This window comes from Ostrea edulis, chromosome 9 (genome assembly GCF_947568905.1).
Source record: "Ostrea edulis chromosome 9, xbOstEdul1.1, whole genome shotgun sequence".
NCBI lineage: Eukaryota > Metazoa > Mollusca > Bivalvia > Ostreida > Ostreidae > Ostrea > Ostrea edulis.
Genome location: NC_079172.1, coordinates 18,368,505 through 18,395,411, shown reverse-complemented (window position 1 = coordinate 18,395,411; position 26,907 = coordinate 18,368,505). Strand labels below are relative to the sequence as shown.

Below are 26,907 nucleotides of genomic sequence, written 5' to 3'. Positions count from 1 at the left end.
TGTGATAATTTGTGTTTAACTCTCGAGTACGCATGTACAATTACTCTTATTTTTAAAACAAATTTTTTTTCGAATTAAAGTCATAGAAACGAGTCTGTAATGGTAGAAATCCGTCTTAAGTGCCGCAAAAACAATTGCAAAACTGTTCCCTCTACAGAGCAGCCGACAAGTCATGGCGACGTAGTTCAGTTATTATAAATGTAAATTTCTTCATTTCGTATTAATTTACTGCTGCAGACGCAAGTGTGTTTCCTTCTGCGGATCACGCGACGACACATACCCGAATAAACAATTATTTGCGGTAGCTGGTTTTTTGCCTGAAAGTAATTTATATTCATGAGATGCATTGGTGATGGATGTAGGGGTTTCTGAGTTGGTTAAAAATGGCATACCGGATAATAAAAGTACCCCGATATACGCCGACCGTGAGAATCTGACTGAAAGAGGCAAATGGGCATTGGACGGGAACGGGGGTCTGATATTGGAGCGGGTGATAATATCAAGTCGAGATGTTCCAAGACATTAATTCCTCCACATCACGGTTTCAAGTCATAAGTAATATGTATTTGGAATGTCTGTCCTGAAAACTGTACCTTGATCACGTCTGATAATCTACAACCCGAATTGTGTCTCGTTCTTGTTTCGTTGAAAAATATGAAAGTTATAGTCATGTACAACATTAGCCAATTCGATTTCAGTGCATATGTATTCATGAGCGAGTTTTCCAGATTCCTCACTTTCTAGAAATGTCCTTGAAAGAGAATGTAAAAAGAAAACCATACCACAGCTGATCAGATTCAGTAACATAACTCTGTACTAAATATCACCTACTAGTATATTTATTGTCTCTTTTTGAAATTGAAAACAAATATTTCACTACATATTTGTTTTTAAATGGTGATGATGCGCAGCAATTTTGGAACTATGATTAACTTTGTGCCAATGAGACCTGAAACAACAATGTAAACAGTTTCTATTCTCCTATTCAATTGACCCGAGTTATACATTTTGTACATGTGATATGAAATCCCTACTTCTGCCTTTGAAACTTTAATTGAAATAAATCCTTCTTCTTTTTTTTTTGCGTCCGTTTCTTTTACTCTTACTTTTACTCTAGATAAAATGAATGGCTCATGGAAAATGTGTAAAACTAACTTACTATATTTTGTTTATTTCTTTTCAGTGAAAATATTTCATTCATGGATTTGTATACAAAGGATACATTGAAAGGATTTTGAATAGGGTATTCAATGCAAACGCGGGGCACCAGGTCAGTAATGTTTAAAAGTCATCTCTTCATTTTAATGTGTATAACGAGCCCGATTAGATCATTATAATCAAATCCCGTACAATGCCATTGTAACTACATACAAAAGCAGGCAATGTATCCTTTACCCACACGGTGTACTTTCTTCAGCAAATTATATAGGGGCTTTCAGAAAGGATTTGTAGAGCGTTTATCGAGCAGTTAAGCCAAATGAATAAAAATGCTTGCTCTCCTTATCATCTGAATTGAAAGATGACTATTTTCACAGTCATGAATACGATAAACAGTTTTCGCCAGGTACAAAAGAAAAAAAAAAACATAGTTTAGAAATTTATAAAAGTTGTAAATATTTATTGAGTTTCAGAGTTCAGCGATGCAAAGTGTGGAATGACTTCATGCTTACTTGCGTCGCAATCTCTGAGCGCCACCCAGCCTTGTCCTTATGAAGATTATCGCGATGAGCGGAACACTTACCACACTTTGATTAAAGAGTCAGAAAGTTGATAATTTTACCGATTTCTTATCAGCGGATATCGCTAATGAAAACAGAATCTCAAAGCAGCTTCTCATCGATCTGTTGCATGATTGCAAACTTGGATGTCGGATAGGATATCGGCAATTTGCAAAATTAGAGTGAAAATATTTCCCTTAAATGCAGTGTTATAATAATTGCAGAGTTTAAGTCAAAATATTTCTGATCCACTCCAAATTTTTTTTACAAACCACTTAGAGGGGGATTTACAAAAATAAAAAATACAAATGTGAAAACTGAAATATTATTGGTCAGACATAACAATCAAACACCAAGCCTGAATTGGGTATCAGAAATCTCCGACAAAAACGCGAATTACATTCTGCTCTTGTTTTGTCGTATGGAAGCAATTATCCAATTCCACAGTCCAATCGAAATTATTATTTATGGTTTCACATAATTCAAATCTTTACACCTGATTTCAGCGAGACAGAAGGGTATGACATGATCTGATTTTTTGCATCAGGCCGGAATTGAAGTCCGGGACAATGGCAAATTAAAAATTTCAGGCTTCGCCACATATCTATTGAATGTTTTAAGGAAAATTGGGTAATAAATATGGTTTCCAGTGAAAAGATCAGAAAGTCGCGATATTTTTATGGTTCTAGATATGAAATTGGATTTGTCAAATTGAAAAAATATAAATTAAAAGTTTCATGAATAATGGGTTGATATCTAACGTCAGCATCTCTATCTGAGGATTTTTGCAACCAAACAAAAAAGAGACAATCAAACAACCGACCACACAAACAAACAAAACACAAAGCACACACACCAAACAAAAAGTCAGAGAGAGAGAGAGAGAGAGAGAGAGAGAGAGAGAGAGAGAGAGAGAGAGAGAGAGAGAGAGAGAGAGAGAGAGAGAGAACTGAAAATAGTCCCACCAAGCAGTATTCAATATAAAAACTACTGATGTTTTCGCTTCCTACAAGAGTTTTTAGAATTTGTGTCCGATCCTTTTCTAATGATATACATGTAACAATAAAATACATTCAAACCTAGCCAAGCTTTCTACATCTATTTTAGAATAGTCTACAATAGAGCAAAACTATTTAATAAAATGATGATACACAAGAACAGATCTCCCGATTCTTTGCTGTATCATTTTGCTATTCTGACATATACATAATAAACGAAGTATGCAAATTATAAATGTTTAAAGAAAATACAGATTTCAATAAAAGCATTGTTTACTACAATTAAACTTTTAACGAAGATACAATGCGTTTATCAATTCAAAATTTTGTAATCCTATTGCCAGCTGATAATAGTTTAGACAATGTAACATTGAATGTGCTGCATTCATTCTAATAGTCCCCAGTGATGCGACTTGAGCGAAGTTCCTCTAGGAATTGATCACATGAATAAAAAATTAACAAATACAGTTGTTAGTAATTTGTCCTCTCCCCTGATAGGAATTTATGTTCAGGTGCTTTGTTATCAACAACTTAAACCAATGACGATAAAGGTAAATTTTGAAGTTGGACTATCAGTTCTCGGTGCATAGAACAGAATGCTTCACTTGTTCTTTTGTCATCCATAATGGGGATTCCTGCTCCTTTGAGACTGGTTTCAAATATTTATTATGATTCTGATGCCAGTCTCTCCCCGTATATGGCATGCTGTTGCTAATGATCTCTAATGTTTTTTTGGTCTCGATAAGGAAAAATTGATGAACGTTTTAAATCGTTTCATATTTTTGCTAATACCTCTTGCTGTTGGGTCTGAATTACATAAAACTTGAGCGAAATTCTGATCGATCGCTTCTCCGATTTGTTTCAAGAGGTGTTTTCACGGATAATTTAGAAATTGAAATGTAGTGAAGAAACATTAAAATTTGCATATCAAATTTGAACACCTTTTCATTTTTTACATTTCGAATTTGAATGAAGTTTAATAAATCGAATACAAATAACGCATTCAAAAGTTTTATTGCGTTTTAACACAGAAAGGATTTAATACCATTCTGCATGAAAAATGAAAACTTTTGAAAAAAAAATTCAAAAGCAAAGTGATTTAAAAAAAAAAGTAAATAAATTTAATCCAACTTGGGTATTTATCTAGTCTTTTTCAATTAATTACTTTATTTTGTTTATCTATTCTGAATCAGTACACCCAATCAAATACCATGTTCTATAAAGCTATCTACTGAGGATATCTAGAGTGCCACTTCAATGCCAAAAATGTTACTGATGTTGATTTCTATCTGTATTCTTAGAGGGGACTATGTCGGAATTCTTTCATTTTTATCGTCGTGACTCTATATTTTATCTTCACACTTCTTTACGATACAATGTCCTTAAGATAATTATCACGCTATTGTCACACGGTAACCTAATTTTGACTCGTGTTTATTTCTTTTTCAACAAAGATGTTGCGATATCTGAAAATCTTTACAAATGTTTGTTATGTAATAAGATAACTGTAAATACATTTACTGGCTTTCCAAGTACAAAGTACCAAAAAAGAAGAAGAAGGGGAAAAAATGAAAACTGACCAAGCACACCATACAACAAGTAAATAATTTCAAAATGAAATTGTAAGTTATTTTAACATATGCACGTGGTTTGAGGTACTAATGAAGTTTTTGTCATCAGGAGATTCCGTTTATCACCATTTAACATTCTATTACCTTAAAAGAATACTAGGCCGCTAACCACCTCAATCAAATCAGTATGTAATTATCTCAATCGCTTTTAACACTTTAAGATATATTGAAAATCAACAATTTATCGATATTACAAAGCAGCACAATGCAGCATTGAAACCGGTGACGGGAGCTCAGAGCTCCGGGGAGCAGTAATTGTGGAATCATAATAATTATATATAGTCGTGTTAAATGCCTGTCAAATCTCTCCTCCCTATAGTTTTTGTAAAAGTATGAAGGATCTAAAAAACTTATTTTCCAATCCATTAAACTTCTATTCCTGATTGTCGGAAGAGGGTCCTAAATTGAGGCATGCCAAACTTTGTCATATTTTCATTAAAGACTGGTTTTTTCCTACTAATAAAGTCGTGTAGAACAGTCTGGGTGGGCTTCGGGTCTGTATCGTGTTTCTATAACAAACTGTCAACTTTAATTGAAATTTTAATGATTATGCAGATTTTTAGTTGTACTTTGGTGTTGTTCAATAATTTTTATGCACTACTGCAAAGCAAACTCCTAAAAATCCGATGAACACGGATTTTTGACTAATTACTTCATGTATCTATGTAACTGGGGGAATAATTAAAAAGTCTATCTCCTTTCCTTTACATGCTATGTATTTTTGAAACATAAATACTGGTTCATCATGCAATAATAATAATAAAAATAACATTATCTTTCTCATCTGCTTAATCCTGGATTAGGTCACGATTTGATTGATGAAGACGGTTCGTTTTGCAATTTTAATTGATAGATTAATTTCGTAAAACTATATCGTGTCTGGAAGAAGAGACTACTTTCAAATAATCTTACTAGACATCTGCGGTACGATCGGTAAACTTGACAGTCGGCATAAACTCAGTCTCCTTTTGTTTGTTTGGGATAATTTGCTGCACACTCTTGAATAATCAATTACGATACACTTCTGAAATCAAGCAACCATAGAAATTATGAAACCTGATCCACGGGTGTGAGTTATGCACTTTTAAGTATTTTCTCTCGTCCAATATTACCATAATACGTCAAGCCAAGAGCTGATAGTCAGATAACATCAGAAAAAAGATAGGGTTTGTAGTTTACGTAGATCGGGATCGACAGCCACGAAAAATCGACTGATAGGGATATGAAACTCGAGACGTCACGTTGATGAGTTTGCTTCAAGTATCTGTCAAATGTTATCACGATTGGTATCTAAATAGTTATAAACCTTTAAAAGTATTCTAGACTTTTTTAAAAAAAAAAAAAAAAAAAAGGTTACCCATTTTTTTTTTTTTGTCTTAAACATTTTAAATGCATACATGTATAATTTCAAGTTGTGGATACTTGGTCATTGCTGCGTATTTAAAATGGCCACCCAGTGAATGGTACAATGTAGCTGCTGTTACCGTGAAGCAAACTGCAGTACAAGACTGATTAAGAATTTATTCATGGTACCGTCAACCGTAACTTTAAGATTTTCATATTCTGAAAAGTTTGGAATAATCGCTGTCCTTTTTTGATGTTTTGTCTTTTAGCCTCCTCTTTAGTGAAAACGTCCATGCAAAGTTAGCAATGCTTTAAAGTCTTTGTTTTACTACTTTTTACATCAGTGACCTTTTGGAGATTACTTCCAAATATGAGTTTGGTCCAACATTCATCTTGTCCTAAATGCCGGTGTACGTATGATTAAGCTAACGATCTCTCTGTCGTTATCGGGGCATCTACGTTGGAGCCATGTCATTGCCGATTTTGTAAGAATGCCCATCTCCTTCTAATGAGTGTAATTTTGTATGGTTTGCGTGTGTTTATTTCTCTTTATGGTACACCTTAGCGTGACAAATTCAAGGGTAGTTCTCTAATGTTCTCAGCCCGAGAGACAAACGGAATTCGTCGGGAGTTCGTAAGTTCGTGGCGGGTATTAGCAGCACCCCTCGCAAAAGCCTATCATTTTCCCCTTTGTCTTCCACATACAAAAGAAAGAAAAAAACGAATTTTGGTCTGGACTTGTTCAGGGGCTTATGTTTATTGTTTATAATGTAAACAATCGAGATGGTTATTCCCACCATGGGCTGTATCACTGAAGATCGCCATTGATTAAAATTCACCGGGAAAAATGTACGCAAAACATTAATTTGTTCAGGTGTAGAAATTACGACCATCTTTCTCATTACTGGTCTTTAAATGATCATGAGAATTAGTTTTCAAGATCAGTTCTCGCCAGCAAATGTGTCTTGCCATTGAAGACAACCCTAATAAATCATTTTTCAACTCCCATCCATCTCCGATTTTCGCAGTGCGGTCAACTCATTATTCCGATTTCCGGTTTTGGCACTACCCTGTGTACTTGGTCGAAATATGGGTATTTCAACAGTTATTTCTCTGCATGAGCGACTCTCCCTCATTTCTGTCTCGGCAGGAGATAAACTGGTTGTCCAAGCCCCTCGAAATTTCTAGCAAGAGATGATGGACACTTGTTCAGCCGGTGAAAGTTCATGCAGAAAACTACCCGAGTTTGTCATTGTTAATTGCATAACCCAGAACCCAGGTACCAAGTCGATTCTTATCAAGACCGTAATTGGCAAAGGCCGAAAATTGAATTAAGATTCCATCATAGGTCATTTCAAAGGTGTCCCTACACCCTTTGGCCATAATCATCCGTCGGTCTCTTTGATGGATGCCCAAGATTTAACACGGACGCATGACCACTGAATCCGTAAGGGTGTTTTATTGCGGGTTTGGTTCTAAATCACATGACAACGGAGAATTGATGGATTTGTAGCGTACAAGTGGGTATCAGGATGGAACATGAATACATATGATAAAGACTGATTAAATTGAAATGTAAATTCCTTTACTTTAAATATCATCAAAATGTTAATGCCATCAAGGTTTATTAAACAACCGCCTGTAAAACAGATTTAAATTCAGAGTTGTCTAAACCTTCTTTTTTTTTTTTTTGGACGAGATAACATAAACATGGACAAAACTAGAAATGGGAATTTGCTCAAGACTTTTTAAAACCAGAATGGCAAGAGTGCCAAAGACCATGGATACAGAGGGGGTTCTCTTTCTCGTGCAATTAATAAAAGTAAAGATTAATTCCTTGTCTTTTAATGTGTTTTTTCACTGTGTTGTGGTAAACCAAACACTAATTCTTGTACTATTGTGTCGTGTGCATTGTACTAATTCTGTAAATGCTATTCACACCAAGTCTGAAAATATATTTATTTTGACTGGATGGTGAAAAGAGTAGATTTTGTCATTTATGAATGTTGACATGGGCAAACAATGATTCGATGGAAAAGAAAAATATTTCATTTGAAAATACAATTACTGTTATGAAAATAGTCTGGATACCCTTGGCAAATCCTACACTCGGGTAATTTGAGCCCTAGAGAAGATTGCGTGCAGGTGGGACTCGATCATGCGGCATAGCTCGAGGATTCATTTATCAAATTTCATTGAAATCCGCTGAACTGTGGTGACCCCTTCCAAGCCCCACTCAAAGTGGATTTACACTTAAACCCAATTCCAAATATGATTAAAAATTAGAAATGTTTAACGATTTGTTTCCCCGAACGAAAGGCTCCTGTAAAGTGGAAACAACTCTGCGCTGATTCACCTGAAGAAAATGAGAAACACTGACCACCACTATAGTGTGTAGTTTTAATGAGAAAATGCCATCCAGTGTTATAAAGATTTCAGCAGACTGATCTGAAGGTGTAATCAGTCGTTCTGTTTGTTGGCATGTTGAAGGTACACCGCCCGGAAGATTCAATCACAGGAAAATAAACCCTACTTTACTTATGGTAATAGCAATAGGGGGACTTGAGTGCAAATGGAGATGACATTACTTCAACCTAAACAAATAGGCGAAAACAGTCGTCCTGTTTAAGTCGTGGGACCTTATTGGAAATCAAAAAATTCTCGCGTTCTCTTCAAAGGCGAAGTAGGCCGTTACATTACGGAATATTATTTTAAAGATTAAGAAATGTAAATAACTTGTTGCTATAGTGACAATGAATCCCCAGCTTCCGGATCAATAAGAACTTCAAACTGTTACAAATGAATAAATTGAAATTCCCACACTCCGGTAGCACGCTAGTTGACCCACATCGCCTGGTGCAAGGTTGTGGGGGTGATTAAAATGACCATAGGAAGCCATGGACCGTATTATTAGTGTGGTACTTTTTTTTTCCAGGAAGAAAAATGGAACCTGATAACAGATAATCAGGAGAGATACACTGTAGGAAGACAGGGCAGGGTAGTGGGAACAAAGGGGGCTTATGTAAATGAAGAGAAACAAACAAAACAGTTTGGACTAAATTCACATTTTCTATCTTTCTCTCTTCAAACACTACAACAAGTGTAATAAGAAAACGAAACCACAAACAAGGGGAAAAAACCCATCTTTGCAATTATAAAACGTCTTTTGACAAAATATCCCTCGTCATTAGCAGAGATATGGCTTTAGGTGGGTTTTTTTTTATTGTAACAGGTAGTCGTGGCGAGATTCACTATGCAAGGGAATGCTTAGCCACGACAGAGAATGCAAGCAATTCATGCACACACTGCCCCTCCAGGCGTGCATTGTCCGCAGAAGTCAACACGAACACAGCGCCCAGAGCATCACTGCATGCAATTGACATACGAGATAGCCTCATCGCCGGCCAGTGATGGACCTTTTGTATTCCAGACAATTTACCCGTCAAGAGATCGAAAACGACACTGTCCGACAGAGCAAAAAGTCGCTCTTTCCCACTGCAGAGCTCATTAGATACACAGTAAACTTTGTCTTCCCCCGTTTCATTCCTTAAGAAATGTTTTGTTTTGATGAATTACGAAGAAACTCTTTCTTAAAGTTGACTTTCATATATTTCTGTGGCAAATTAAAATGTTAGAAATGTTAACATCCCACAATGAAACAAAACATCTAAATACATGTAAAACATTTACAAGATTTTTATTCTTTGGGTTATTAGATGTATTTAGCTTAGCCAATGTTTTCCTCTGCTACAGGAATTATATTACCAAAAAAATTGAAAATTGTTTCATGAAAATATCACAAAATCGCCAAAAATGTTTTATTAGGACGTAATAGATTGAATATGATAATCAACATACACATATTAATTCAAAGACGTAGAAAATGTATTGTGTAAAATTCTCATGAATTTATAATGTAGAGGAAGATCACTGCAAACCACCTTAAAAAAATTTTTGTGGTATTTTCTCTAAATCGTTTTTCATTTTCAAGGATCTCAAAACTTGAAATCATTGTTAAATGTTTTTTTTTTTAAACTTTAATTTTGATAAAAAAATCTTTTATGATCGTAGTTTCTCATGTGGGAGAAAGCAGACAACCATTCCTGTAAATTTCAGACGAATGTTTTTAATGCATCACGTACACGTAGAATATCTAACTCGACAGAAGGATGCAACCGAATCATATTAGATTGATTAATTTGTACATAGTTGAGTCGTCTCTGATTTCGTGATACGAGTTGATGGGGGATGACAATAGGGCCATTGTATGCCTTGTATATTCGTTACAGAAAACTCTCCGGGAGGAAAATGAGCAAGGATCAGATGGACAGCAACAGTTGGCCTGCTCAGCAAAAAAAAAAAAAAAAAAAGGGAAGAAGACACAATTAATTTTACAAATCAATTAACAGGTTACTGCATTGCTGCATACTTTATAATGGCTAATTTAGGTGTTTGGGAATGATAGCAATTCTTAGCAGGTTGATCCCTTATACACGTTCGAAAAAACCCAGAAAACCCTTCAATATCACACAATACAGGTGGGAAAATGCCATCATACAGTGTACATGTAAACGATATTACTGAATTAAAAATAAAATGAAGATTGTTGAAAGGTCTTCCACTTTAAAACTTGACTAGTTATCGAAAAAAGCAGCACGGGCATCTTGGAATCGTTTGATTTTGTTATCACGAATATAAATTACCGGTGTAGAGTTGAATAAATTACCGGTGTATAGTTGAATAAACTACCGGTGTAGAGTTGAATAAACTACCGGTGTAGAGTTGAATAAATTACCGGTGTATAGTTGAATAAACTACCGGTGTAGAGTTGAATAAACTACCCATGTATAGTTGTACGTGATATGATAAATACATGTAAAACTTGTTTTAGCCATATAATTCTTTCTTTTTAAAATCCTTCTCATAAGTATCAGAGCGATCGCGTATATTTCTATTCTCGAACTGCTTTCAAAATATCCAAAATATCAAGGAAGATCTGTAGGGTAATTAGGTCTTTTTTCGTACTAAAAATCAACAAAATTTTGACACGGCCTACATATAAAATACCAAAATTTCTATTACATAAACAAAAGGATTTTTAATGTAGATAATTTAAGGAAATTTTAAATTCAGACAGGAGAAAACAAGCACAGGGGTGGAAAATGTTTTAAATTATACACCTCTATTGATTCAACAAACCTGTAGATCTGACCACCTGACAATACGTGTCAGGCCCTATCCGTAAAGAGCTGTTATTAAAAATATTATTGATAAAAAAAAAATTTGAAAGAAGTAATTGTGCTTATGATTTTTTTGTCAATTATGCTTCAATTCAAGGGACGGACACGAGAGAGAATGTGCCGTTTGTGGCGTGAGAAAAATTCTTATATTGACATATGCACGGTAAAACAAACAATGGAATATGACGCCAGAGGGAAATATTTACTGAAAATAAGGAAACCGTCTATGCTCCAAATTACAGACTTAAAGTGTGTATTTCTTCATTTGCGCAAGAGGGGGCACTGAAGGTCCAAGCAATGCTCCAAGTGTTGTCTCGACCTAAATCCCCGTGAAGGAATAAAAGTTACCTTCTTTGAACAATGGATATAGTACAAAATCGATTGCGTTTGAATTCAATGAAACTGTGGGATAGGGTAGGACACCACGCCGGGACACTGTAAATTAAAATCCCTCGAACAAAGAACTAGTTCTTGTCAAGTGTTGAAGCGGAACGACCAAATAACACACAAACGCCCCATTTCAATGTAAATGAATATTATGAAGTATTTTTTGTACATTGCATTTCCACAATACAATTTTTCTGTGTTTAGTAGATAGACCTGAGTGTTTGATTTTCCATTTTTAATTTGTAAAGTAATTACACTCGTAGAGAACGTTAAGGCAATTTCAGCTTTGTCACCCCGTCACCAGGTCTACTTGAAATCTCAAAATCAGTATTCCTATTGTCCGTTCGCTGAAATTGAGTTCTCGTTTTGACTGATTGAGAATCAAATCGACAATGGTACCTTATTCTTTGATTTGAGAGGAATGAAATCTCTCTCTCTCTCTCTCTCTCTCTCTCTCTCTCTCTCTCTCTCTCTCTCTCTCTTCTCTCTCTCTCTCTCTCTCTCTCTCTCTCTCTCTCTCTCTCTCTCTCTCTCTCTCAAATTAAACTTTCTTCTCGTTACCTCATGATACTGAAATTGTAAGGACACATACACGCAAATTGGTTAATATGTATTTTTATGATTATGGATATGAAGTACGTGTACTTAACTATATAAAAAAAATTCATATAAGATTCATAACCACGAAAGATGGCTAAATCCACAGAGAGACTAATTATCTAACTAAACTGTTTGATTACAGGATCACTACCACTGTAACAAGGTCTGAATGCTCTAGTGTCAAAATCAACAGCACCCGGCAGAAAATGACGCAAGTCTATTCATCACCGCGTTAACGGTCAACCCTTTTGTCCGGCATCATTAGGACCCCATCATTGATTTTATCTACATGTAGTACAGGTGAAAAGAAATAATTGATGGTACTATTTGGCCGTCCAGGTTAAAATATTATTACATGTGTTAATGGGTTATATGGAATGCGACCAGATTAAGGGAGAAAAAAATCAATTTATTGATGTGTATAATTGTCAAAGCATGCTCCTGTAGACTGAAATTTCATGAGAATCCCCGGCAATTAGAATAATTCAGTTACATAATCCCAGTATAGTTTAATAAGCTAATGAAAAAAAAAGGATGCTGCATAAAAGATAAAATTACAGACTGCGTGTTATCCAACCCTAGTACAGAACACTGATAACGGTAAAGGTTTAAAATATCTATGACATGATCAATTCTTGAAAGTATAAAAGTGAATATCAGTTTCAAATAGAATTGTACTGAATTCTTTCAAATCTTCTTTTATATCTTTGTTCATTTACATTAAATTCCTTTATATTGAAGTTTATCAAATATCTGCCTAAGAATAAGAAATTCGATATATCATGCTTTAAAAACTGACCGACATGGGAACATTCATATGATGACATGAAAAGCGCAATAACTCGAACACCCAACTTTTCTGTACGTGTATTTTAAATGGATTGTCTCTCTTGTGGTGCACAAGAGAGGCAATCCATTTAAAATACACGTACATTTTCTTTTTAAAAATTTGAGTTACCTCCCTTTTGTCACAAAACTCGTTGAATGTATGCCAGTTAATTTAGAAAATGTAAAATGTCATCATCAGTTTCATTGATTTTAAATCTTTCTTTGAATAAAGATTTGCAATGAAACATTTTGTTTGATAGGAATTAAAAATTCATTTTTAAATTCTGAAATTTATCCATTGAATAAAACTTTTATTTTCAGTTATTTTCACACTGTAAAAATGGCAATCGTTCCGGGACTACTTGCCGCAATATTCATCTGTGACTCACAAGATCGCCAATACTTTACGTTATACATAATTATTTGTTCATGTTTTCTATTTGAATACAAAAAATTAAAATTATTAAAGTTGTCTTATTGTTCAAATATGCTGATTTTTATATATTTTGCATATTTCTTAAGGTACTATATTTTCTGCGCAATATTGTTTTGTTTTGAATGTCAATACAGGGACAGCTAAAAGAAAAACCGAAGAAAATGTAATAAACAGAAAATTCAATATTTTTGTTGTTGGATATAAAATTTATTCATTCATGAGATAGAATTTTTTCCTTCATATTTTCACTCATGTTTTGCACTCGTAAAATGTCCACACAAAAAATCCCCTGTCTCACTCATGAAATAAATAAATTCTATGTGCAAAAACAAAACAATGAATCTTTCTCTCTCATCAGGGTCTGACATACTTTCTTTGCATCGAAAAAAACAAGACAGATAATGTACTCTCTATGTAATATTTTCACTTGGCATAAGATTTATCGTGTACCAAGTTTAATGGTCCTTACCCCCCAATGAATTGGTTTGCATCTAGCTGCAATAATGTAGCCCTCTCCGATTTTTTTTTTCCGGAAGAGGGCTACAACTCCTTAGGATCTCCGTAATGGTGCAAATGCGGGAGTGATTCACTCCCGCAACATTTTCGATCATTCTAAACATTTACTGACTTTCTTTACGTAATAAAATGATATTCTATATTTCTTAGTCAATATATCAATTTACAACCTGCAACTTACGATTTGTGAGGCTCTATTCTACCATTTTCAATATTTTCGATGTATTCCAATTTCTCGATTCATATTTGTGTGCCATGTTTGATGTACTGAAGTTTCAACTTCCGATTGTCAAGTTATTTGCATATACCATATAAGGTAGTATTTACATCAATGGACAAGTACGGAGGAGAAAGCTATTTCATCGGTATTAAAAAGGTATAGATTTAATATCAAGTTAAGAACAGAGTGTAAATTCTGTCTGCAACCATATGATTTTCCTTTCTTTGTCGAAGTGGCTCGAGTAACTACATTTTCGTGCAGATTGTCAATGTTTAGGTTTTCAGTAGATCCACCTACGAGATCTCGGGATAACAAGCACGACGGAGCAGACGAAGAATTTCGCATGCCGTACATGATGTTTAATGAAAAACACCTTTATTAGACATGCCCAAGCACAAAGTTGGTACTCCTTTTGGTATAAACAATATTTGGAACTACTACACGGAGCTTATTATCGGTTATTCATAAAATTATTTTGCACCATTACAGAGATCCTATGGAATTGTAGACCTATCCCGAAAACGTCAGAATTTAAAAAATCGGATAGGGCTACATTATTGCAGCTAGTCTGCATCCTGCTACTACGACCTTGACTTTTGACCTTAAGAAACAATAGGCATCCTCCACTTGGTATAAAGTGTATGTGTACAAAGTTTGACGGTCCTAGCCCCAACAGTTCGATTTGTATACTGCCTACAAGATTTTCCTACTAAGTAATACTACGACCTTGACCTTTGACTTCTGACCTTGAAAAACAATAGGCATCTTTCTCTCATCATGGTGATCAAATGTACCAAGTTGCAATATTCTGGAGCTTACAGTTGGGTTTGTATCCTGCCTACAAGGTTTTCCTACTAAGTAGTACTATGACCTTGACCTTTGACTTCTGACCTTGAAAAACAATAGACATCTTCCTCTCATCATGGTGATCAAATGTAAAAAGTTGTAAAATCCTGGAGCTTACGGTTCGATTTGTATCCTGCCTACAAGGTCAGGACAGACAGACGGACAGACGGACGACGCCATACCATAATACGTCCCGTCTTCGACGGGTGTATAAAAAGGTAATTTTTTGCCACTTTTGGTGGGTCTTCACCCATCCCCATCCCCACCTCCTTTCTTGGATTGAAAAGGTAAAGACTTAAGTCGCAACCCCACCCCACCCCCTTTGAAAATGTTTTTGATCCGCCATTGAACAACATCTGTAAGTCATTTCTGCCTCAACAACTCGAAAACAAGATAATATAGGATTTTTGCACTTTTGAAATTTTTAAACGCATAACATATACTTTACAAAATCTGGCATGTATTTGATTATCTGCAGAATTGTAGCTCACTAAGTACTATATTAGGATAGTCTCTAAGTACTATATTAGGACCGTATCTAAGTACTATAAAGTACTATGTTAGGACAGTCTCTAAGAACTATGTTAGATAGTCTCTAAGTACTATGTTAGATAGTCTCTAAGTACTATGTTAGATAGTCTCTTAGTACTATGTTAGATAGTCTCTTAGTACTATGTTAGATATTCTCTAAGAACTATGTTAGATAGTCTCTAAGAACTATGTTAGATAGTCTCTAAGTACTATATTAGGATAGTCTCTAAGTACTATGTTAGGACAGTCTCTAAGTACTATGTTAGATAGTCTCTAAGTACTATGTTAGATAGTCTCTAAGTACTATGTTAGGATAGTCTCTAAGTACTATGTTAGATAGTCTCTAAGAACTATGTTAAATAGTCTCTAAGTACTTTGTTAGATAGACTCTAAGATCTATGTTAGATAGTCTCTAAGTACTATGCTAGATAGTCTCTAAGTACTATGTTAGATAGTCTCTAAGTACTATGTTAGGATAGTCTCTAAGTACTATGTTAGATAGTCTCTAAGTACTATGTTAGGATATTCTCTAAGTACAATGTTAGGACAGTCTTTGAGTACTGTTAGAATGATATCTAAGTACTATTTTAGGACAATAATAAGTACTATGTTAGAATAGTATCTAAGTACTATGTCAGAATCATCGCTATGTACTTAGTTAGCTACAGAACTTGTAGATTATCTCCCAGTATGCAGATACAGAAACTCTCGATTATCTCTCTTTGCCTCTAAATAGCGCTATTGCCACACCTGAAGTTGCCTCCCTTTAGACGCTTACCTGTCTGCCGACGTAATCCATAAGTAAAATCCACACGTGACATGTGTTTAGCATCACTCCACAAAAACATCGAATATTTCACCACTACATATGAACTTAATCCACAAACTCCGACTTCAGAATACGGTCATTCCCAGATTAACACCACAGGACGGAGAACTATTGCGTCTGTCCCCGCGAAAAGCATTAGCTGCACTCGCACTTGTTTTGGATTATAAATCGGTTTTTCTCCAATCACTGATATGCCAGTTTCCATTGAAATCCGTTCAATAGGCGACAAATCCATGAATACAAGGTCTTTTCCCGTCTTAGAATCGTATCTGCGCTTACCAATAACTGCTTTATAAACGCCATAAAACACCATTATTACAGCTTCTAATGCAACATAAAAGTTATTATCAGCGATTTAGATAAACTTCACCAGAGACATATTCGGGCATCCTTTCATGTATTAAAAGCTGCCAAAACGACACAATATATCCAACAAATAACACAAAAGCATTTTTGTTCCGCCCGTATCACTTAGAGCTTTTCTCGACCCTGGTCTTAAAAGAAACTGAACTCCCTTGCTTTCATTCAAGACTAACAAAGGTATTTCGACAATTTTCTGGCTTCTGTTAAACCTTGGACAGTTCTTGATTTGAAAACTCACAGATTTTTCAAGCGTCGTATTAATAACTGCACAATCATTTCTTTATTAGAGTGTCAATTTGCATGGCCATCTAAAGATACAAAATAACAAATAAAATAATAGCATTTTTAAATGGACCATTCATAATGTCTTTATTTTCTTTGTATACTATATAAATACCCTTTTCTCCTATTGATACATAGCCCTGCTTTAAAGTTTGTATTAAAATGTATTAATTTAAAAAGGTTACTCTACCGTCTTTTGAAATGCGATATGTAAATCAAGAAATGTATTCAAAGCGAAAACAAGAGACTTATAATAGGCTCTTATAAGAAGTCAGCGTCTTTTATTCCGGTATAGAAGTTTGGGAGCTGTGGAGGATCCGATATTAAACACTGTGAAGAGTGTGATTTAAAAGGTTGGGTTTATTGCCAAGCAATCTCCACTCCATTGTATCATTTTAAACGCATTGTGTGTGTTGAAAAGGGAGGGAGGGTATTAAAATAGACCATACACAATACACAAAAACGCCAGGATTTAGAGGATCGCGTTCAGAAGACAGGTGCCTGCTTGTTTAAATATTGACATGGCGCATTAGCTAGTTTATTAAAGCAGATAAATATTTTCTCCTGAATTCAACTTTTCCTTTTTATTTTTATAAGTTCTGGTGACTGACAAGTACTAGTAGTTCATAAACTACATCTAAACAGGCCTCTCCCCAAGCCTTGCTCCAGCTCCTCATATCAAGTTAAAAGAAAACTGGACAGGTCTCTTCCCAAACATTGTTTGGGCTCCTCATATTAAGATAAAAGCAAACTAGATAGGTCTCTTTCCAAGCCTTGTTTCGGCTCCTCATATTAAGATTTAAAAAACTGGATAGGTCTCTTTCCAATCCTGGTTCCTCATATTAAGATAATAGAAAACTCGACAGGCCTCTTTCCAAGCTTTGTTTCGGCTCCTCATATTAAGATAAAAGAAAACTAGATAGGTCTCTTTCCAAGCCTTGTTTCGGCTCCTCATATTAAGATAAAAGAAAACTAGATAGGTCTCTTTCCAAGCCTTTATTCAGCTCCTCATATTGCGATTAAAGCAAACTCGACAGGCCTCTTTCCAAACCTTGTTTCGGCTCCTCATATTAAGATAAAAGCAAACTAGATAGGTCTCTTTCCAAGCCTTGTTTCGGCTCCTCATATTAAGATAAAAGAAAACTAGATAGGTCTCTTTCCAAGCCTTTATTCAGCTCCTCATATTACGATTAAAGCAAACTCGACAAGTCTCTTTCCAAACCTTGCTTCAGCTCCTCATATTAAGATAAAAGAAACCTCGACAGGCCTCTTTCCAAACCTTGTTTCGACTCCTCATATTAAGATAAAAGAAAACTGGACCGGTCTGTTTCCAAGCTTATTGGGACTGCATCTTATTGTATTAGAATATCCCTACTTATACTGAATGAAAGACTTCATTCATTATCTAAAAAATAACAATGTAATATTTGAACTGTGGGGTAAGCTTATCATTCGATTTTTGACATTTGTCTTCCTTTCCATAAGTATAAATACACTCTCCGCAAACTTGATTTCAGAAATAAACCAGGCATACTGTCCCCTACTTCAAGTTATATCTGTTTGATTTGTGCTTCTAATACAGAAGCATTTTATGATGACTTCTGGGAAGTCTCATTGTTACGTCACAGTATCAGAGACATCATCAAGATACTATTTGTTACATTAAGGAACTTGGTGGATTCAAACTTCTGACCTCAAAAACGACAAACTCATCTTTGAGTCATGGAGACTCTTCATATGGACTTCCATTTCTAATATTCAAATAATCTGAGATAGCATTCCAAAACATCATCAAGTAGCTTTGACCCGAAGTTGCATCACTAAATCTGAATACGTATTTAAGATACCATCCGGAAAGCAGTCCTTACCATATGTGACCTTTGACTTTTTTTTTATCTTTAAAAAGGATATAGGAATAAATTTCAACTCAGGGAAACTTTTAATGCGAAAAGATTCGTCTCTAAAGCTCAAATGGTATTTCAGACATCAATCGGAAACCCCGCACTGTCTGTTGGACTTGCAGGCAGACACAATGGATACCAAAATCAATATTTGGCGAAAGCGGGGGAGAAGACTGCGGGTTGGTTAAATTTTAGTTCATATCGACTGTCAGCAAGATGGTACTGACATTAAAGGTATATATATTTTGATGTCAGAAGGCATAACCTATCACCATTTCTTTTAAAACTGCAACTTCTATAACCTTTCTCTCCGGAGGTACATGTATGAATTTCACTATATGATATATGAAACATGTATATCTGGATGATCGAAATGTACAATGTGAGACAGAAAGTGAACAGGAAACCATTAAGTAACTCCAAAAGTTAGAAGTTTGAGTTTGTATCTGGAATCTCATTCACACAAACGTTTCAGTGACCGCAGCAGAATTGTTCAACATCACGGTCACTACGTGAAAATCCCTAATTGTATCGGTAGAAGACACTTCGTTGTAGAAGCGAGTGTTCTGTGAGAATTTCAATGTGGTGACAAAATAGTTCATAGCCCCTTTACACCACTGCCCACTAGTGCATTGATTTGTAGAGGGTTAGCGTCAGAATGGCACCAACACATACCCTCTACAAAACACCAAATACCACCCATCGATGTTTGTAATTTTGGAAGGAAATGCGACTCGCGGTTTTCTAACAATCATCTTAACTCTGGTGTGGGTCAAACCTTGTTGTTATTTAGTGGGGAATCAAACCCTATCCGCGCGTCGGTGGGTTCAGGCGATTACAGTTTTTTACGGTGATGGGCTTGTCAAAATGTACCCTTTCTTAATATTACAAAAATCAGATACCATGCGAGGTTCGCTTGCTTGGTAAATATTTGCCATTCAATAAATTCTGTGAACGAAGTTCAAATCTTTTAAATGTTTCAACCTTTAACGGGTGTTTGAGCTTAAAACATCTGCGTAACATCTAGGTCAGTTTTTAAAATAGTCAGATTCTAGTACATTGCAGTAAACCATCACTCGGTCCTATACACAACCTCTCCCGTTTAGACATTGATTTGTAGAGTTTGTGAAATGACAGGTTTTTCTATCTGTTAGGAAAAAGGAAGAAAAATCTTACCTGCTTTAAATTTCCTTCACCATGTTTCGAATGCTGTGTGTATTAATAAATCCACTCTATATATTCACTTATATAATAATCCCGAGAATAACACCCCAATCTGTAGATTCAGATTCAGATTCTTAGATAGAGGACACACGCCTGGACGCCATGCACTGAAAGTTAAGAATAATTAAGATTATTACATTTTTTCACCACAATAATTCTAACATTCGATACACCTTTAATTTATTGCGGACAAAACGCGCCCCAGTCACATAATGTTTTTGTTAGAAAAGTAGGTATCACTTTTCCATCGCATTCAATAGGGACGAGAATAAAACATGTTGTATGTAGCCCAAAATTTCAAAGCCCTATTGAAACTGTCTTTTTCATTGTTACCGAATCTTTCTTGGGGCTTTCTTCTCTGCTGAAAATATTCACTATAGGCTAGAATGCCAGCTCCTGTTTATATAACAATAGGACGAATTTTCCGGTTGCGTCGGAAGGTAAATTCATCCTTTTCATTCGAGCAATCGTTTTATTACTTGTGATGAATTTTATCTCCTTATTAATCTGAAATTGAGGGGGGAAAAGATGTTATGAATTTATTTTCAAAAATGGACACATGACATTTTAAAGGCAAGGGATGTTGCAATCAAAGACAGCACTCATACAAAGAATTAAAATTGTATAGGTATGTCTTTGCTAAGCTACAGCAACAGAGGCAAACGTAGGATATCGTGGAGTGATCAGTCTAAATAATAATCTCAATAATCCGTGTTAATTCACGAGTGAATTTGTAAATTGAGACGCTATTAAGGAACATGACAGTCTCCTCTTTGGTATTTTCATAAACATTCGCAGTTTTCAAAATGGAACAGAAGATCGTCTCTGTGTAACTACGCGAGTTTTGCAAACACCTCACAACGAAGCATTCACCATACATTGATTCATCGTCGTGCAGTTGTCTAAAAACTGAGAAGATGTGGATACCTACAGCTTAGTTACATTATCATCTTTTGAAAGTTAAATAACGTGTAAATACGGCATGCATTGCAACAGACGTGGCTCACAATGTTATCAATGCGAGATTTTCTGATGATGCTGTTCAGTATAAATGCCAGGTATTGTTAGCTTTACACAATCTAAGCCACCGCTACATTTGTAACAATCTGCCTCGGCCGCGTTATCTTGATCGTCATGCTGATGCGCCTTACGGTATCGCGCATCTCTGATGACCTTGTGACACCTCTAACGACTTCCGTTTACAGGTTGAAATAAACCTGTCAAATACAGCTGAGATAGTGCATCAAAGACCAAGATAATGACATCTCTGTCTAAAAAGTTTAAATACATTACAATGTAGATATTGTTTGAAGAAAAGTCTACAATTACAGTTAAGCATAGAAGAACGAAACGGTGTTACCACAACCTCCAAATCCTCTCCTTTTCACACATTTTCCACAAGATTAAAAAATAAGCCTGGCTAGGGATCGCTCAGTCTGTAGTCCATTCACGCTGTCAACATATTCATCACAACTACACCTATCTATTAGTCCTTCAGTCACTAGACATATCTACAATATAGAGGTTTTTTTTTTATATCCAATAATTTCTTTTCTGACTTGAAATCTTGAACTCCATGAACGAATACGATCCGATGGGTTGTTTTGAAAAGCTGATGAATGAGTGGTGTCCCCTTGTATGTTGACGGAGAGAATGCTTTTGAAACTGTTAACAATAAGACAAACAGAGCTGGTAGCACTTTATTGTTGGTCTTTATAAAGTGCGGGGTAGAATAGATCCACGGGGCTAGTCTATTTGTATGGGATATATTCGCATATGGCTGGCCTTGTAAAGGTTTATATGTTGGGTATTATCCTGGCATTGAAAAGGAGCTCCCCTCTATGTATGTACTCCTCAAAGAACTTGTATTCAGTTTTTACAATGTTTCTAAATACGTTTTACATATCTATGACCATATCAAAAGGCTTCACAGAATAGGTAGTTTTTCTATTGAAAAATACATTAAAACAACAACAATGGGTCTAAATATTTTATTCATCTATTCCCCCGTGCTGGGTTATACGTGATCATGTGTTTTAAAAACTTTTTATTTCTCCCTACAAGACCTATGCATTAAAGGTAGGTATATTCCTCCATTAAAATTGCGTTTATTGGACGCTATCGACTGTGAAGCCAAAGCTAAAAGAATTACCAACAAAATGACAAAAGAAAGTATTGATAAAAGTTACAGCGTAAATATAGCAAGATAATTGTTAGTCGTTTTTCTTTATTAAAATATTCATATTCTATTAATTGTTTAATACTTTCCCTAAGTTTCTGGTCTTGTAAAGCATTTTACTGAAAACGTTGCACACATCCGAAGTTCAATGAATAGGAAACAGTTTACAAAGATCTCTCTCTCTCTCTCTCTCTCTCTCTCTCTCTCTCTCTCTCTCTCCACCCCTCAATAGTATTTCAGTCGGTAAGACAATGACAAACTTTATAAAGGTCAATAAAACACTTCAGTCAATCGATGCATCTTCACAAAAAGGGTCGTGAAATACATTATTCGAAGAAGAAGACAGCTGTTTAAAGCAATCACATTATTGATTATATTTTACCATACAAAATATAAACGATCCTATAAAATTCTGCACACCCCCACCCCTCCCATCACCACTGCATGGTGTTCAGAGCCTATTTACAAAACACGCCATTACGTTTGATCTCTCCTTTTTTCTAACAGTGCAAATTTATCGATCGAATAATCCACATTAAACCTATCTTGAGCAAAGATCTGAACAAAAACAAGTTGTCTATCATAATTTATAAGTACAAGTCACATTTATTTACAATGACTGTAGCCACCTATTCTGAGAATACTCACAGTGCTTTCGTCTTCCTATGTATCCTGCAGGTGATGTGGGTGTCATGCATTTTAACTTGATTAAGAGTTTTATCTAAATCTTTTTCAATTCAGTTTTGGATCTGTTCATTTATATACATAATAGAAAACCTGTGCTTGTCACGGGAAAACGAGCGAGTTTTCAGTACAAAACCCTTTTATATACACCGACAACGCTTGAAAAACTCCAATCTTTATACTTTTTACCTGAAAATCTAAAATCCAATCCCCCATTGTTTGCTCATACAAAAAAGGCACAGAGGCAGCTGTTTTTATGGTACATAATGCATTTAACACTGAATTACGATCTCTGTGATAACTCACTATACAGGTACTGCCTGATTATAAATAATAAGACCACGGATACAATGTATTTTGTTTGTGTTCGCTGGAAAAAGACCCAGGTCTCGGTTACAAACAACAGTGAAATGATACGTGGAGCTGACTCAAAACAAGTGACACGTGCAAAATATTTAATCAACTTTGTGTGGGATTTATATTGGAAAAATATAGGGAGAAAACATTTTCGTGAATAAACTTCGAAACCCAAGAATTCTTTCAATTGGTGCACATAATATTAATTTTAGAAGAAGAAAAAAAACCTTCATCCACACATAAATATGTCTCCATAACCTCATCAGCAACCTGATCAAACTACGTAATAAACTATACGTTGTTATAATCAATCATCCTTTCATCCTTTTTTACTACATGCCTTCGATTAAAATCTCAATTTGTATGCAATTTCCGGATATAAAAAATAGCATCAGCGACTTGTTTGCTGTCAATTATTAATTTAAAGCTTTCTCTTTTTAGATAAATTGTGTCAATATCAGCGCTCAATATCAGTGAAGACTGAATTGAGCAAAGCCCGATACCAGCACATACACAATGCGGACGGAATTTAAATCATGAGAAAAAGATTTTTCAACCACCCGGTTCGTGTCAGCGTAGTTTAGATATTATGGAATGACATGATTGAATGATATACAACTGCAGGCGCGTCTTTCTTCTGATCTAGAATAGTACGTATTCACTCTGACGTCAGCATACGACTTACTGTGAAAATCATAGAATTTTCGGTAATTAATGAATACCTTTGTTAGTGGTAATTGTTTGTTGAGGTTGGCAAAAGCTAGAACATACCTGTCTTAAGTAGTGATGTTACTGGTATATATTCTCCATCTTCAGTTACAACCTGTCTTAAGTAGTGATGCTACTGGTATATTCTCCATCTTCAGTTACAACTTTGTTCTGAAAATTCGGATGTTGAGAGTTGGAGGAAGGAGATAATCCCAGAAGAGTGCACCACTGACATTCCACCTTAATAGAAGACGACTGACATTCCACCTTAATAGAAGACGACTGGCATTCCACCTTAAAACAACACAATAAACATCCAAGGAACAGCGTCACATTCACTGGTCTTGGAACACGACGACCAGAGCCAGACCGACGACGTCCAGCCTTCACAGATACCAGTTATCCTAAAACAAGCTTTCAATTGCCTTCTTCATTCATTGGTTCGTTTCACAATAGTCAAAATGTATAGGTATTGAGGAGCATTGTTGCTACGAGTTGGTGTATTTAGATGACGGAGGAGTTATATTGTCTGGGGTTATACCAGATGTCTCATACTTTCATCGGTCCTGAATACCTGCTTTTAAGGTCGGGGAGCCGTTCTCTTGTCCTTTTGAATGTGCCCCTCTTTCATCCACTGTCATCTATAGTTTCAAATTGTTCACATGTTTTCAAAAGCTTTCAGCACTCGGATAAAATAGATACAATAAAATCAGGCGCTGTGTAGCGCTTCTAAATAGAACTGTCTTGATAAAAGCCTTTTCATACAAATTTGTAATAACTCAATCCCTTTTTCTGAACGATGGGTCGTATGCAACAAACTTATCTATAGTCGTCAGTGCGTTTTTATTTACTCCAGATCGCGATGAATTGTGGTGGGTTTTAAAAAACCTTAAAAGGACGGCGACTTGTCGACAAATTAAGTCTCCCTTTTCTTCTTGTGGCAAGGCACCCAACCAATTAAGTTTGAAACGTTTGGATGGTTTTCACAAAAATCCCTTTCTTATCTCATATCGTTGGTTAGAATTCCATATTGAAAATAATGATCTCTGGATATTGATATTAACATGGCTATGTCTCGGCCCTATTCGTTAGACATTGAACAAACCTAGAGACAGTTTCACATTTCAGTCCTCGAACAAACAATCCGAATGGAACGAGTGCTAATATTCATATATTATGATGTAAAAATCGACCAAAGATTTGAATTGATATTAATGAAAAGAATACTCCATTCGATCTGTATGAGGGCTTTAGAAATTCAAACAAACGTGTGTATTTAATGTTACAATATCGCAAATGCCTGCCATTGAAATCAGCGACATAAAACCTGTCAAAGAGCAAGAAAATGCCAAGCCAAAATTGAGTGCACGTTCCTCTGGAACAAACAAACAAAAGTCACAATTTTCATTCCCAACTGCCGATTTTCATGTTCGTCTGCTGTCCGGTTGTAAATCAAACGAATAAAAGAAAAATAATGCCCTTTCTTTTTGCCTCAATTTAACCCTATTTGGACCCGTTATGTTTAAGTTGCATAAAAGATGTCCATTCAAGTCACTATTCTCAACCAGAAGAAAAGGAATCAATTACGCATGCGCATGCATTCTGAGCTTTACAATTTCGAATAGTAGAATTATCACACATTCATTGAAAAATAAATCTACATATTGCAATAACGTCTTTCGTAGTTAAGGACTGTTCATGAGAAATTGAATCGAAACAAACGAAACTATTGAATTTTCCCTGTAACTTTATAGAAGCTTCATGGATTTTCTGATTATTTCGTTGTCTATAGTAAACTTCAAAGTTTGGGCTGTGTTCGATTTCCAGTGGTCTCCTTTTCATGTGCATTTTGAAAGTCCGCAAATGACAATGTTGAGATCAATACGACTGAAATGAGCTTTTTATTACAAGTACAATAACTTCTGCCGGCAGGACCTCCCATTATTGTAGCCAAAACAATATTTTGATTACTTTTTTCCACAGTTCACGTAATCCTCAAGAAAACTGAAAAAAGGCTTTTAATGCACAATGGCTTCTGGATTAATTTAATTATAAAACTCACTTACATGTCGTCGAGAAAATAACTCTTCCTGAGTCAGAAATTAACTAGCCATTGTGATGAAGGCAAAAGAGTTATCAAACAGGTTATTTTCTTTCCTTGGGTGCCATATTCCTGATAATTTCCCCAGTTTGTCAAAGTCCAAGAGTTCAATTTCACAATGATATCGATAAGGATTTTGATTTTCATCCTAGTTGATTTTTTTTAGTTCTACGTTAATAGGTAATTATTTGGTCCTCTGATCTAAAAAAAAAAAATCACCAAGTGATTGAATAGATAAAGTGAAAACTGTTAAATCTAACATTGTAGTAATGGCTTCCTTTTGCAAATAAACCAGTTAACCAGTGTATTTGTTGTTTAGTTGGTGGTCATCTCAGCGGATTCACAAGTAAGGCTACGGATCTGAAAATCAGTGTTCATTTCTCGCAGGGTTTAGAGCTTTGCCACTAAAACTGCTAGTTTTCATCAAAGCGTTTATAACTTTCCAACATCAGATATTATTGTAGATATGATAATATATATCCAAAACAATACGGGACACCGGTATCACAACTACATGTGTGTTGGTGTCTCACCACAGGGTAGTGAAATGCGTCTAGTGTGGCGGGGATCAAAATTGTAGATCGCTGGCTAGCTTACTTGTAGGTGAAATGGTGAGTCGAGTGCGTAAATCTTGCCTTGCCAGTACAAAGCCTCTACACTACCAAGACTCCTTTCAATGCCTTCCCGTGGCAATGCACGTTAACTGGAATCTAGTATCTCAGGCTAAATTGAAAGGGGATCTCGGAGCAGCAAGGGCCCCAGAGATGCAGTGTGTAGGCCCACCGGCATGTGGATATGCCCTAGCACTCATCAGCCTTGTCCCAGCTATGGGTCAAATAGCTCTGCTGCCTTGTGGATACCCATTTATGAGAAAGGCTAAGGGAGAGGTAACCCTAACAGAAACCCTAAGTCCTGAAGTCGGAGGTGATTGAGCCATAACTGGCGCACTTTAACAGACCACAACACCACGCATTTACAGCCATT

General features: G+C 35.7%; 1 long non-coding RNA gene across 1 annotated transcript in view; it reads right to left on the bottom strand.

Annotated features, from left to right (window-relative positions):
- Positions 1 to 24,099, bottom strand: part of LOC125657721 (uncharacterized) — a 28,120-nt gene extending 4,021 nt beyond the window's left edge. The window contains exons 1-3 of the long non-coding RNA XR_007363458.2: positions 23,886 to 24,099; positions 19,847 to 20,001; positions 16,074 to 16,795 (exon numbers count right to left, since the gene is read on the bottom strand). This is a non-coding gene — a long non-coding RNA (uncharacterized LOC125657721). The remainder of the gene's footprint in view (positions 1 to 16,073; positions 16,796 to 19,846; positions 20,002 to 23,885) is intronic.
- Positions 24,100 to 26,907: the final 2,808 nt, after the last annotated feature.